Source organism: Schistocerca piceifrons, chromosome 8, assembly GCF_021461385.2.
Source record: "Schistocerca piceifrons isolate TAMUIC-IGC-003096 chromosome 8, iqSchPice1.1, whole genome shotgun sequence".
Classification (NCBI taxonomy): domain Eukaryota; kingdom Metazoa; phylum Arthropoda; class Insecta; order Orthoptera; family Acrididae; genus Schistocerca; species Schistocerca piceifrons.
In genome coordinates, this window is record NC_060145.1 from 349,211,605 (window position 1) to 349,226,221 (window position 14,617).

Sequence of the window (14,617 nt, forward strand, 5' to 3'; positions counted from 1 at the left end):
CTGGCCAGCACATTCTCCACATCTCTCACCAATTGAAAACGTCTGCTCAATGGTGGCCGAGCAACTGGGTCGTCACAATACGCCAGTCACTACTCTTGATGAAAAGTGGTATCGCGTTGAAGCTGCATGGGCAGCTGTACCGGTACACGCCATCCAAGCTCTGTTTGACTCAATGCCCAGGCGTATCAAGGCGGTTATTACGGCCAGAGGTGTTTGTTCTGGGTACTCATATCTCAGGATTTATGTAACCAAATTGCGTGCAAATGTAATCACATGCCAGTTCTAGTGTAATATATTTGTCCAATGAATACCCGTTTATCTTGTGCATTTCTTCTTGGTGTAGCAATTTTAATGGCCAGTAGTGTGTAGATATGGCATCAGGAATACCCTTCGTAACTAAAGTACCAAATGACGATAATACACTCCTGCAAATGGAAAAAAGAACACATTGACACCGGTGTGTCAGACCCACCATACTTGCTCCGGACACTGCGAGAGGGCTGTACAAGCAATGATCACACGCACGGCACAGCGGACACACCAGGAACCGCGGTGTTGGCCGTCGAATGGCGCTAGCTGCGCAGCATTTGTGCACCGCCGCCGTCAGTGTCAGCCAGTAAGCCGTGGCATACGGAGCTCCATCGCAGTCTTTAACACTGGTAGCATGCCGCGACAGCGTGGACGTGAACCGTATGTGCAGTTGACGGACTTTGAGCGAGGGGCGTATAGTGGGCATGCGGGAGGCCGGGAGGACGTACCGCCGAATTGCTCAACACGTGGGGCGTGAGGTCTCCACAGTACATCGATGTTGTCGCCAGTGGTCGGCGGAAGGTGCACGTGCCCGTCGACCTGGGACCGGACCGCAGCGACGCACGGATGCACGCCAAGACCGTAGGATCCTACGCAGTGCCGTAGGGGACCGCACCGCCACTTCCCAGCAAATTAGGGACACTGTTGCTCCTGGGGTATCGGCGAGGACCATTCGCAACCGTCTCCATGAAGCTGGGCTACGGTCCCGCACACCGTTAGGCCGTCTTCCGCCCACGCCCCAACATCGTGCAGCCCGCCTCCAGTGGTGTCGCGACAGGCGTGAATGGAGGGACGAATGGAGACGTGTCGTCTTCAGCGATGAGAGTCGCTTCTGCCTTGGTGCCAATGATGGTCGTATGCGTGTTTGGCGCCGTGCAGGTGAGCGCCACAATCAGGACTGCATACGACCGAGGCACACAGGGCCAACACCCGGCATCATGGTGTGGGGAGCGATCTCCTACACTGGCCGTACACCACTGGTGATCGTCGAGGGGACACTGAATAGTGCACGGTACATCCAAACCGTCATCGAACCCATCGTTCTACCATTCCTAGACCGGCAAGGGAACTTGCTGTTCCAACAGAACAATGCACGTCCGCATGTATCCCGTGCCACCCAACGTGCTGTAGAAGGTGTAAGTCAACTACCCTGGCCAGCAAAATCTTCGGATCTGTCCCCCATTGAGCATGTTTGAAGCGTCGTCTCACGCGGTCTGCACGTCCAGCACGAACGCTGGTCCAACTGAGGCGCCAGGTGGAAATGGCATGACAAGCCGTTCCACAGGACTACATCCAGCATCTCTACGATCGTCTCCATGGGAGAATAGCAGCCTGCATTGCTGCGAAAGGTGGATATACACTGTACTAGTGCCGACATTGTGCATGCTCTGTTGCCTGTGTCTATGTGCCTGTGGTTCTGTCAGTGTGATCATGTGATGTATCTGACCCCAGGAATGTGTCAATAAAGTTTCCCCTTCCTGGGACAATGAATTCACGGTGTTCTTATTTCAATTTCCAGGAGTGTACTAGACCTCATACTGCAGTTAACGCGAAAATTGCCTTGAAGAATTTGCGGATACTTGAGCGGGCTACCCAGTTTCTGATTTGTCAATATAATATTATGACTCAGGTGTGATTTGTCGGCGTATATTTCAACATCTAGCGGGCAGTCTTAATGAACTGACACGCGGTATGTGTCACACGTGGCAAGAAATTTCTCAGGATGTATTTGGAGACTTTCTACAGTATCACGAAGATACTGTCCTATCAGACTAACGATGATGGGCTATAGTGGGTTGAAACGAGACGGAAGTTTCATCATTTAGTACTTTTTTGTGGTGAATATCTCCACAAAAGACTGATAAATATTGTATATGGCGTTAACACTTCCATCTGCCTCATCTTCAGCTCAGTGGTTCATCTGTTTACAGCAGGGATGGTAAAGAATTCGCCTCATGAACCGCGTCCTGGCATGGGTGCCATAGCACTCTGACTGGTTGTCACATTTCCTCCCGCGCCACGCCAACTCTCTCAGCACGAAGAGAGGGAAACTGCGAATGCGCCACATTTAAATTTCAATGTAGTTGCATTCACGCTTCTCAACAAAATAGATAAGAAACAAACCCAATTTTTAGTATTACTGTATTCTTTTTGGCGTGCTAAGACATAATTTTTATATGGTATAAACTGTCGCCATGCAGGTAAATGCAGAATATGTCATAGATTTTACCACTCATGTTGCCACGGAATCACGACGGACGTAGTTTCATAATCGAAGAAACTTCTTTCACACATATGTCGGTCGAAATGTTATAGAACTTTTGCACCATCGTTGTGGATGCAAACTAAATGAGGAAAGTAATTTAGACGTCCTGGACTGTATTAATGTTAAAGCGATTTGTCTTTGAAACGGGATTTACCTTGCAGATGAGGTAGCACATCTGGACATCTACAGTGGCAATTTCATCTGAAATAGCAAACGGCCTCGACAGCACCTCGGAAACTCATGTAAGATTGCCAGCGTGCTCAAACCGTTAGCGTAACTATCCATGTAATCTTTCAAGACCGCAATGAACTGCTGCAGCCCGGCGTTTTCTTTAACGCTAGTGAGCTTATGGAACTGGATTGCGTTTCTCAGAACGTGTCCCCTCTAGAAAGCGATTTTCTTTTCAATGCATCCCTATCAAGTCAGAGAGATGTTGTTTCTCACCCTGCGTTGTCTTACTGCGGACAGTGTGCAATCGAGTCGCCTTAAAATACGAGCTCTGTAAACCATTACAGATGCTTTCATTTTTGTTACTGCACTCCTTTTTTCTTCATAAATTCTACAACAGCGAGCTTTAAACCGATAAATTGTTCCAGACGCGCCCCTTGACTTAATTAACGTTCCCTGCAATAATATATAAAGTATCCATATTATTCCCTCACGTCCATAGAAAACTGTTACAACTGATACCCTACATGCAACTTCAGAAATTTTACTATTTGTGCTAACAATTTTTTCACGTGCTCCATGCCTGAAAATTCAGCACTATGTCTTTTTTGATGTACAATAGAAATCCCGCCTGTTGAGAGTTATAATTTTTTACCAACTAAACATTTAAATTCTTTTGTGCATGGTACTGTAATGTCGTTTCAGAGCAAATTTGGATTACCCGTTGCTTATGCGACAGGATAGTGTAGAGAGTGATTATACCTCTCTTGCGGCTTTCGCATTATTTTTAAAGGCTTGAGACGACAGATCGCTAGACTGCCACTTTTCGTGCAAACAGCCACTGCAACTCTGAATGTCCATATCAAGAACAGAGAGCGAAGGAGGAATAGCTCTGACACCTCTATTCTGCTGAACTGAAGAGAGTTGTGGCGACCCAAATTTCCCAGACAGCGATAGTAAATGAAATGTCGCGCAGTTCCAGGTACTTCCGGAAAGGAAGCCGTGAACCGCAAGTCTCTAGAGGAACGGAAGGTTCCAAATGATTGGAAAAAGACCACAGGTAGTTCCAGTTTTCAAGAAGGGTCGTCGACCAGATGCGCAAAAATATAGACCTATATCTCTGACGTCGATCTGTTGTAGAATTTTAGAACGTTTTTTGCTCGAGTATCATGTCGTTTCTGGAAACTCAGAAGCTACTATGTAGGAATCAACATGGATTCAGGAAACAGCGATCGTGTGAGACCCAACTCGCATTATCTGTTCATCAGACCCCGAAAATATTAGATACAGGCTCCCAGGTAGATGCCATTTTCCTTGACTTCCGGAAGGCGTTCGAAACAGTTCCGCACTGTCGCCTGATAAACAAAGTAAGAGCCTACGGAATATCAGACCAGCTGTGTGGCTGAAGAGTTTTTAGCAAACAGAATACAGCATGTTGTTCTCAAAGTAAAGTAACATCTGGCGTGCCACAGGGGAGTATTATGGGACCATTGCTTTTCACAATATATACAAAAATGACCTCGTAGATAGTGTCGGAAGTTCCATGCGGTTTTCGCGGATGATGCTGTAGTATACAGAGAAGATGCAGCATTAGAAAATTGTAGCGAAATGCAGGAAGATCTGTAGCGGATAGGCACTTGGTGCAGGGAGTTGCAACTGACCCTTAACATAGACAAATGTAACGTATTGCGAATACATAGAAAGAAGGATCCTTTATTACATGATTATATGATAGCGGAATAAACACTGGTAGCAGTTACTTCTGTATAATATCTGGGAGTATGCGTACGGAACGATTTCAAGTGGAATGATCATATAAAATTAATTGTTGGTAAGGCGGGTACCAGCTGAGATTCACTGGGATAGTCCTTAGAAAATGTAGTCCATCAACAAAGGAGGTGGCTTACAAAACACTCGTTCGACCTATACTTGAGTATTGCTTATCAGTGTGGGATCCGTACCAGATCGGGTTGACGGGGAGATAGAGAAGATCCAAAGAAGAGCAGTGCGTTTCGTCACAGGGTTATTTGGTAACCGTGATAGCGTTACGGAGATGTTTAACAAACTCAAGTGGCAGACTCTGCAAGAGAGGCGCTCTGCATCGCGGTGTAGCTTGCTCGCCAGGTTTCGAGAGGGTGCGATTCTGGATGAGGTATCGAATATATTGCTTCCCCTCTACTTATATCTCTCGAGGAGATCACGAATGTGAAATTAGAGAGATTCGAGCGCGCACGGAGGCTTTCCGGCAGTCGTTCCTCCCGCGAACCATACGCGACTGGAACAGGAAAGGGAGGTAATGGCAGTGGCACGTAAAGTGCCCTCCGCCACACACCGGTGGGTGGCTTGCGGTGTATAAATGCTGACGTAGATGTAAAAGGAACGAGGAAGCCGAGACAGACCGGGTATTGGCCGGCCCGCGGTCCGCACACCCTCCACGCCGTGGCCGGACATGCTTACATTGTCTTCTCCCGCTTAGCAGACACGTGGCCCCTCTCAGCCTGCAGCTGTGCCGTGCCGCTGCGCACTCCGTCAGCTGCAGCCGGTCAGCGGCTGTGCTAGCCGCCGTGTCTGGCCAGCGTCTGGCGGGAGGTGGCGGTGCTGTGATGCTGGTGTCGGCGGCGCACGCGACCGCTAATGTAATGAAGCAGCCCCGCCTGTACTCTGCCGGCTCGCCTCATAAGCGTGCCGTGACAGCCAACACTTACCACCTGCCTCAGCCAGTCTGCGGACGAGCCGATCCTGCCGCCGTATTGCTGCTGGTCGATACTGAATTCCAGCGCAACGTTACGAAGCACAACTTAGTTAAAATAACCAACAGTAGCCACGATTGGTATACTGAGAGACAAAACAAAAAGAGACAGGTTCCTTAACACATAAACAGATGATACTGGCATGGCGCTAAAATGTATGATGGACGAAACAATAACTCCCACTTGAATGGCTGCAGCAGTTCTGACGTTTGGCGAGCCAAGTGCGGTGTTGCGTTATCGTGCAACAAAATCAGTCTGGCGCTTGACTTTCCCCGCCGCTTTTCGTAAATTGTCATACGCAACCGGTGAAATATGCCAATATAAAATCAACCAGGCCAAAACATAAATAAATCAAAGTAATAAAAAAACGTCTTCAGCCCACGAGTGGCCAACCAGGACCATCTGACCGCCGTGACACCCTCAGTGGATGCGGGTAGGAGGGGTGTGGGGTCAGCACACCGCTCTCCCGGTAGTTATGATGGTATTTTTGACCGAAGCCGCTACTATTCGGTCGAGTTGCTCCTCAATTGACATCACGAGGCTGAGTGCATCCCGAAAAATGGCAACAGCGCATGGCGGCGTGAATGGTCACACATCCAAGCGCCGACCACGCCTGACAGCGCTTAACTTTGGTGATCTCACGGGAACCGGTGTATCCATCGCGGCAAGGCCGTTGCCAAATCAAAGCAATAAACTGATGAAAAATATTTATAAGCTAAGAAATATGTAAACAACAACTATAGTATGTAAGAAAAATGTTCTGTAAAATTTATTTAAGTTCGTTGCATATCGATAGTGACAGTGAAGTATCCGCACCAAGCTCTTTGCTGACGGGAGAGCCCGCGGATTGATACAAAGGGTGCGCGGAGAGAAGCGCTCATCATTGTCGATAGAACACTCTTTGAAACGTCCCCTTTGAACAATTTATACAGGACTGTGCTTAACCTGACGCACAATATTTTGTTAGCGCAACGCAATCTGACTTACAATAATTCGTACAAAAGAATGGGCCCTGACTAACATTAACCTATACCTTTCACAAATCACTTACCTCACAAAAATCTTCGCTGCTCAAGCTACTGCAATACAGCGAGCGCCACTACTGCCAGCTAAATAAAAGATTCAAACTACTGAAGGCACTAACTACTGATAGGGATAGTTAGCAAATGAAAGATATTAATAGAGAACAAACAATGTATTTACCTTAATATCATCACAAGTCATAGTATATATATCAGTTCATGACAAATTACAAATCTCCGCCATCTATCTCCCCACATCCACCACTGCTGGCGGCTCACCTCCAACTGCGCAACGCTACGCGCTGTTCACAGCCAGCTGCCGCTGCCCAACACTACAATGGCAGACAACAATGCAAACTAGCCACAGACTGCACACAGCACAGCCAGTGATTTTCATATTGAGCGCTACGTAACGTTGCCAATAAGAAAACATAAACAGCCTACTTACATAGAGAAAACATAAACAGCCTACTTACATAGCCCCCATGCTCCCCACAAAAATTTTTACAAATTGGTTTGGGCAGTGCCCAATACAGATTTGAAAAAAATTTTTCATAATTACAATAACAAAGATATCAAATGCACACACTTATTGATACAACGTTGGTCAAAAGCTAAAATTTTGTCACAGTCCATAAAGACAGTCCTGATTCATCACAGTAAAATAGCAGTGTTTTTCTCAAAGTCTAAGCAGTAAAAGAAAATGCACACAGAAGTAGTGGATTTCCATGCAGTCTTGAAGAAGTAGTGTTGTCCTTCCAACGGAAAGACAGTGCTGGCTCTTGACATGCTGACAGGTAATGGGCCACAACAGAGCAAACCCACAGCAGAGTCAGTCGAAGTTTTGATGAATATTGGTAGGTAAGTCATCACAGAGCGGACCCACTGTAGTCCTGGTAGAGAGTATGGTATTGGTGGGCCACCAGAGGTGCAGACCCACTGCAGTCCTTGTAGAAATAATGGTATTGATGGATCATCAAAGATGTAGACCCACTGTAGTCCTTGAAGAGATGGCCAGCAGCCATCTGTTGTGACTGTGCAGGTGCACAATCACCATTGAAGAGTCTTGCGGATAATATAGCAAGTCCATAAACCACCACTTGTGCACTCACAAAGTTTTTGAAATTGTCCTTAGAACCAGCAATGCTGTTATCCAGTCCCTTGCTGAGTTATTAACACACGTGCAAACACTAACAGTCCCTACTTCTCATATATTGTCCACATACTATGACCAACAGAAACGTGTGCAGTGAAATGTAACTAACAAGTTAATAATGTCATGAACTGGTGACAATTACAATTTTATAACATAAGAATACAATTACAAAGGTACAAAATACATCATTAAAAACATAATAATACAGATAACATTTGTAGTACAGGCTTTACAAAAGAATAGAAATAAACATATACATGAGTGTTACAAAAATAGTGACATAAGTACATACATAAAATAATGAGAATAGTTTTCGAAACATTAATTTCACACATGAACATTGAAACAGAACAGAATTGTAAACAACTTTACAAAGAAAATAACATATTATTAATGCAACTTATATTTGAGGATAACAGTATTCCTTCTCATAGTGAATATAGCTTAGTATTAGAAGAGAAAAAAATTCTATGAAACAGTACACAGAGACAGGCAGAAAACAAATACTCAAGGGTACACAAACACATAGTGGGATAACACCAATAGGAAAGGACAGGGTTCGTTTTCAGTGTAACATTTGGTACTGCAGTCCAACCCAAAACTTCATATATCTTTCCTCTTATTTCATCCTTTGTTTCCACCAAAAAAATCCTATCCAAGCATGCTTTCTGTGTTTATATGTTCACACATTTCTTACCTCAACATTTATTTCCAAGAAAATCCTACCTAAACCTGTTTTCTCAATGCATTTCTTCCAATTCATCGCAACTCATTCTCTTAGAGGCTACCCCCTCTTAAGCTAACTTAAATCTACTGAGCTCAGATGCTAAACTAAGGGACGAGGCAATGCAGCATCAAAAAACAATTAATATAAACAGCAATGAAAAAAATGGAAAATTGCAAAGCAAGCTACAGTATAAATTAGCAAAAGTCAAATTCAATAACACTATGCCTGGCAAACAGCAGCAACTTATACCTAAACATGACATAGCGCAAGCAGAAGAAATATTACAGTAAAAACAACAATGCAGATAAGGGAAATGTGTATTCACATCTTAATATCTATGTAATTAAAGTGGTGCACCACAACAACTGATTGTAAAAAGAAATATTACCATGTACTTGAAAAGAAAATTATGTGTTACTGTTACTAGATCCTTCTTATTGTTCTTTCCTTTCCAAGTGCTCCTTTTTTAAAGAATGTGGATCATAAAATAATTATTTAATAGATCTGTTGACAGAAAGTGTTCACATTAGCAAATGCATTTTATTTTATAAAAGCAATGCTGCAACACAGCTGGAAAACAGATGTCAAATGAAATAAGCAACTATGAAAAGCAAAGCATAAAAATATCATTCAGTAGTCATGTGACATTTCATAAGTTAGTAGCTCTCAACTCTCGTAGAAAGACGCTTGTCGTAATCAGGTGTGCAGATGTAAAAATATTTCTTGTCATTTTATTAGGCATTTCAGTAAATATCGTAAATTAAGAGCTAGTGTAATCATATGTTTTCAAGTTCGACCGTGTCGTTTTTGCGATGCTTTCTCTAAAGGGATGACAATGGCCAGGATAATGGCCTTCCCTTTCCTTTTTTTTCTTTCTTCCTGTGCTCTGAAAGGCACGCGCTAATGACTTTTTCTCCAGGCGTCTGACACAGCTGGGTGCCCGCGACGCATTACGTGCAGGTGGTCACTTAACTTTCGTACGGAAATATTTACGACAGCAATTTTCGCTAAAGTGACAGTCTCACATAAAAATACTTCACAGGTCAAGAATTAGCGTTGCAAATCTGTAGAAACAAAATCCTATGAATATAACAGTGTCCAAAAAATGTTCAGTGGCATTGTGATACATTCACACATGATTCACACATGTCATAACTCTTAAAGTACGATTCTTGGTTTCCAACATCCTTTTTCACAAGTCAAGAGTCCCTACCCACTATTCATTACTCCTTACCTCATTATACATATACATATTCGTCGACACTTCTTCAATATTTCATCGTGAGAAATACGTAGCATAATAAACATTCCTCAACAACATAATACACATCATCGTCGTAATAATATCATAAAACTTCAGTCAAATCTCAAAATCGTCGTAACTTCCTCCAATAATTTCTAAGCCTAAAAAGAATTCTCTGCTCATTTAAATAATGTCATCTACCTCAAACGTACTTTAAAAATCATGAATCCATACCAAATACATCATTCAAAACTCTCATAGTATCACAATGGTTCCAAAAAAATATGAACAGTTTCACAAAGTACAGACAAAATACAGTTTCATAAGTGTGAAGTTATCCAGCTGTGTAATTACGTAAACATCTGTCACTGATATAGTAAAAACGTTTGTCTGTCTCAGTTAAATGATCAGATAGCTGTGTAATTATGTGTTGGAGAAATATGGTACCGATGTGTAAAGTTGTATAAGCAAATACCATATTAGCTAGGGTTCCTTGTGGTTGCCACACACATGGTACACAAAGTAAGCGTGTACCCCCCTGAGGATAAATGTAATTATGCCCTCAGGTGTTACAAATTACAGCAATGGAATGAAATGTATCACGGAAAACTTCCTTTGTAATTAAAAAATCTTTAAAAATAAATGTTTCAAGTACAAAATTAATCACTCAAATACGTGTACTGTAGCGCTAAATGTGCGTCTTGTTGCAACATAATCTGTGTGGAAGTGTCGTAGTTATCGTCCTCTGAAAGCTAAGTTCTGCAGAAGCCAATGTACTTACCTCATGATAAACAAAAGTGAAATGCTTTGCGTAGAGATATCTTAGTTATTACGCTTATTGTTGTGATGATGAAAGTACTGTGCTGTAACGTATTGTTGTGCTACAGAAAAGGCAGTCTCCTTGTAGCTATACCACAAAAGTTACTAATAAAACATGTTTTGATTTCCAGAAGAATTCAGAAAACTGTGCAGATATAAAACAGATACACCGCAAAAGCAACATTGTAAATTGTCACTCATTAGTAGCGTCGTGATAAAAATCGTGTAGCTGTCACATAAACTAACCTCTGTGTCATCTGGTATCTCTCAGAAAGCACTTTAAATTCAGAATGTATTTTCAAATAAACCAAAATGTTGCATTAAAATCTCATTAGCAGTACTGGTAAATGTTCTAAGTATGTGAGCCTTATAGTCGTTACGTAATCGTGCAACAAACAAGCAAGAATGTACACACACAATAACACTGTGACGTCTGTTCACTATAACAATGCATTCGTCATTTCTGTTTAAATAAGTTCTCTTGGTTCTTGACTGGATATTTCACTTCAAACATTGTTGTATGTTAACAGATTCTAAGTCTGACAAAGCATACTAGCAACGTAAAGTGAAAAGTTATATGGCAAAGACAAAGGTAAAAAGCAGATTATCTCTCAATAAACGGTTTTACATGTGAAATGTGGTGTAAACCTTTACTCTTCATAGTACTCAGAGTTTCAACATCAACCCAGTTATCGCGCGGTATACGTCGGTAAAGAATACTGGAATATTTCTCAAGGTTAGCGTCTTATGTTATTTTTCTCGGAGCCAGCGGGCGCACGCGGCTGCCTGCTGTGCGAGTCATTGTCTGTCTCTTTGTTGTATTAATTGTAATAACAATGCATTGGTGTCTGAAACATGTTCCTCAGTGCTTTTCGGCAGTGAATTTACACCGGAAACATTCACATTTTGACAAGCAGAAAATGTGTCTTGACTTATTCGAGAAAACGGCGAGGATCCAAAACCTGAATCGACAGTATTTGCGAGATCGTGTCGTGTCATTTCGGCTTCCTGAGGCGAGCTATTGCCGACCGGTCGATCGATAATACTTCCCTCTTCACTAATTGTTTCACTGTCCACGCCATTGTTTGACGCCCGCTCCATTTCCCTGTGCACAGTTACCAAATTACTACTTTGAACATTAGTAAATTCATTACTCGGCGTCTCTGATAAGCTACGCTCGTCATCACTATTATTTCTCAGTTTAGTTTGGAGCCTAGTGTTACGTTTTTCACACGCCATTATTGTCACAGTATTTCACACGATAACAAAGAAAAGCACAATTTGAAGATCAAAAATAAGAGAACACATTAAAATAGCACTGAAAATAATATCTAGTTAATTGCACCTGCGAAATACTTGGTGCAAATCTACATGCATGCCAAAACTGTTTTACTGTACAACAATGAAAGACTGCAACTACAAAGGAGATTTTCTCTACAATTACGCGCTAGCAATAAACAAAAGCTACACTAAATACACAAATTACAAGAAAAAATCAGAAGATTCCAGTGAGGTATCCTAGGCTAAGGGTCGACATATGAAACGTCCCCTTTGAACAATTTATACAGGACTGTGCTTAACCTGACACACAATATTTTGTTAGCGCAACGCAATCTGACTTACAATAATTCGTACAAAAGAATGGGCCCTGACTAACATTAACCTATACCTTTCACAAATCACTTACCTCACAAAAATCTTCGCTGCTCAAGCTACTGCAATACAGCGAGCGCCACTACTGCCAGCTAAATAAAAGATTCAAACTACTGAAGGCACTAACTACTGATAGGGATAGTTAGCAAATGAAAGATATTAATAGAGAACAAACAATGTATTTACCTTAATATCATCACAAGTCATAATATATATATCAGTTCATGACAAATTACAAATCTCCGCCATCTCTCTCCCCACATCCACCACTGCTGGCGGCTCACCTCCAACTGCGCAACGCTACGCGCTGTTCACAGCCAGCTGCCGCTGCCCAACACTACAATGGCAGACAACAATGCAAACTAGCCACAGACTGCACACAGCACAGCCAGTGATTTTCATATTGAGCGCTACGTAACGTTGCCAATAAGAAAACATAAACAGCCTACTTACATAGAGAAAACATAAACAGCCTACTTACATCTTGAGTAATCCTTTGTGCAGTGAATTTGTGTGTAGCAACAGAGCGGTGTGCCTGTTCGCCACCAGCTATGTATTACCTGAAGAATGCTATAATTATATAATTCCTAATTATTCATGAATTTTAAAAAATCGACGTGATGAAAACATCAAAGGTATTTATGGACTAAATGCATATTCTAGGAACCGAGCAGCCGCTACGGTCGTAGGTTCGAATCCTGCCTCTGGCATGGATGTGTGTGATGTCCTTAGGTTAGTTAGGTTTAATTAGTTCTAAGTTCTAGGCGACTGATGACCTCAGAAGTTAAGTCGCATAGTGCTCAGAGCCATTTGAACCTTTTTTTTGCGTATTCTAAGTTCACTGTTACATTTTTAATGTGTTTTATACAAACGATCCCCAAACTAAAGCTTTATAAATTGAATCATTATAAAGAGTTAAAAATTTATATTCAGTCATTTTCAGAATAGATCAGTTTATCTCAGTCAATATCGTATTATTTTTCATTTAACCCAGTAACCACAAGATTTAACTTTTGTTGACTTTCCTCAATTTTTTTATTTAATAATGACATTGAATTTGGCACCAGTAACTTCAATCAAATAAGCAAATGAATAATAAGTACACCTTTAGCTCACATATTTGCAATCCTAGTAAATGAATGCCAACCCAAATAATTATCAACAATAGATCAGAGTGAGTATATTCAGACATGCAGTCACATGACGTTATCCAGAGGCGACCCAGTAAAATAAAGAGTAAGGAAAATATATATATGCATGTTTTCAGGTTCACTCCATAGACAACCAGTACTAAGGGCCACAGCGTAAACTTATGTGTTCACGTCGAAATAATCTTCTTTTGATCAGTCACATTAATATTGTTAGCAATCAAGGCACAAGGCATACAACACTGTGTACGCTAAAGACTATCAGATCAGACACGTTGTCAAAAGCAAGTCCACACAGGAAAGCTGCAAGGCAAAAAAGTTCAATTGTTTTTCTTTCTTTCATTAGACGGAGAGTAAGTTAAATTATTTTATTCTAGACGGGAAGGTTATCGTCTACACGCATTAAGTTGAATCATTATTCTTTTTATTCGTTCGACGGGAAGGTTTCACCGGTGCAACGTTTGACAGCACGAAGCAGAGTTGATTGTCGTACCTTTCGGCACAGATTCCACGGGCACCGCCATAATGTCAAAGAACACTGTCGCCATCACATTTCCTACTGTCGGTTGGACCTTCCCCTTCTTTCGTTGTGATGTTGTGGTATGCACCCATTCCATCGACGATTCCTTTGTTTCGGGGGTGAAGTGGTGGATCCACGTTTCACCCCCTGTATAGTACCCGTGGTCTAGGGATAGCCGGCACGGTGGCTCAGCGTGTTCGGTCAGAGGGTTACGTACCGTCTGTAATAAAAAAACTGAGTTAATAGATCATCAACGAACTTAATCGGATGTCTTACGACGTCCGTCCCGAGCAGATACAACGAACACAAGCGAACAAAATGAGATTAAAAAAAAGGGGTAGCGTTTTTGATTCATAATCAAAACGTCTTCGGTCCCGGGTTCGATCCCCGACACTGCCTAAATTTTGATAAATAGTCATCATTGGCGGCCGAAGACTTGCGACATAAGAAGTCAGCCTCATTCTGCCAGCGGTCTTGTCGAAGAGGGCGGAGGAGCGGATAGAGGTTCAGGGCACTCTCTTGTCCTAGGGATGGGAAATTGCCCCTAAAGGCGGAAGAATCAGCAATGATCAACGACATGAGGATGCAGAAGACAATGGAAACCACTGCATTAAAGATACGTAACGTGTATCCACAGGACATGTGGCCTGTATTTGAAGAAGTGTCATGATGATCTCTCCATTGGCAAAAGATTCCGGAATAGTCCCCCCTTCGGATCTCCGGGAGGGGACTGCCAAGGCGGAGGTTACCATGAGAAAAAGATTGAATAATCAACGAAAGGATAACGTTCTACGAGTCGAGGCGTGGAATGTCAGAAGCTTGAACGTGGTAGGGAA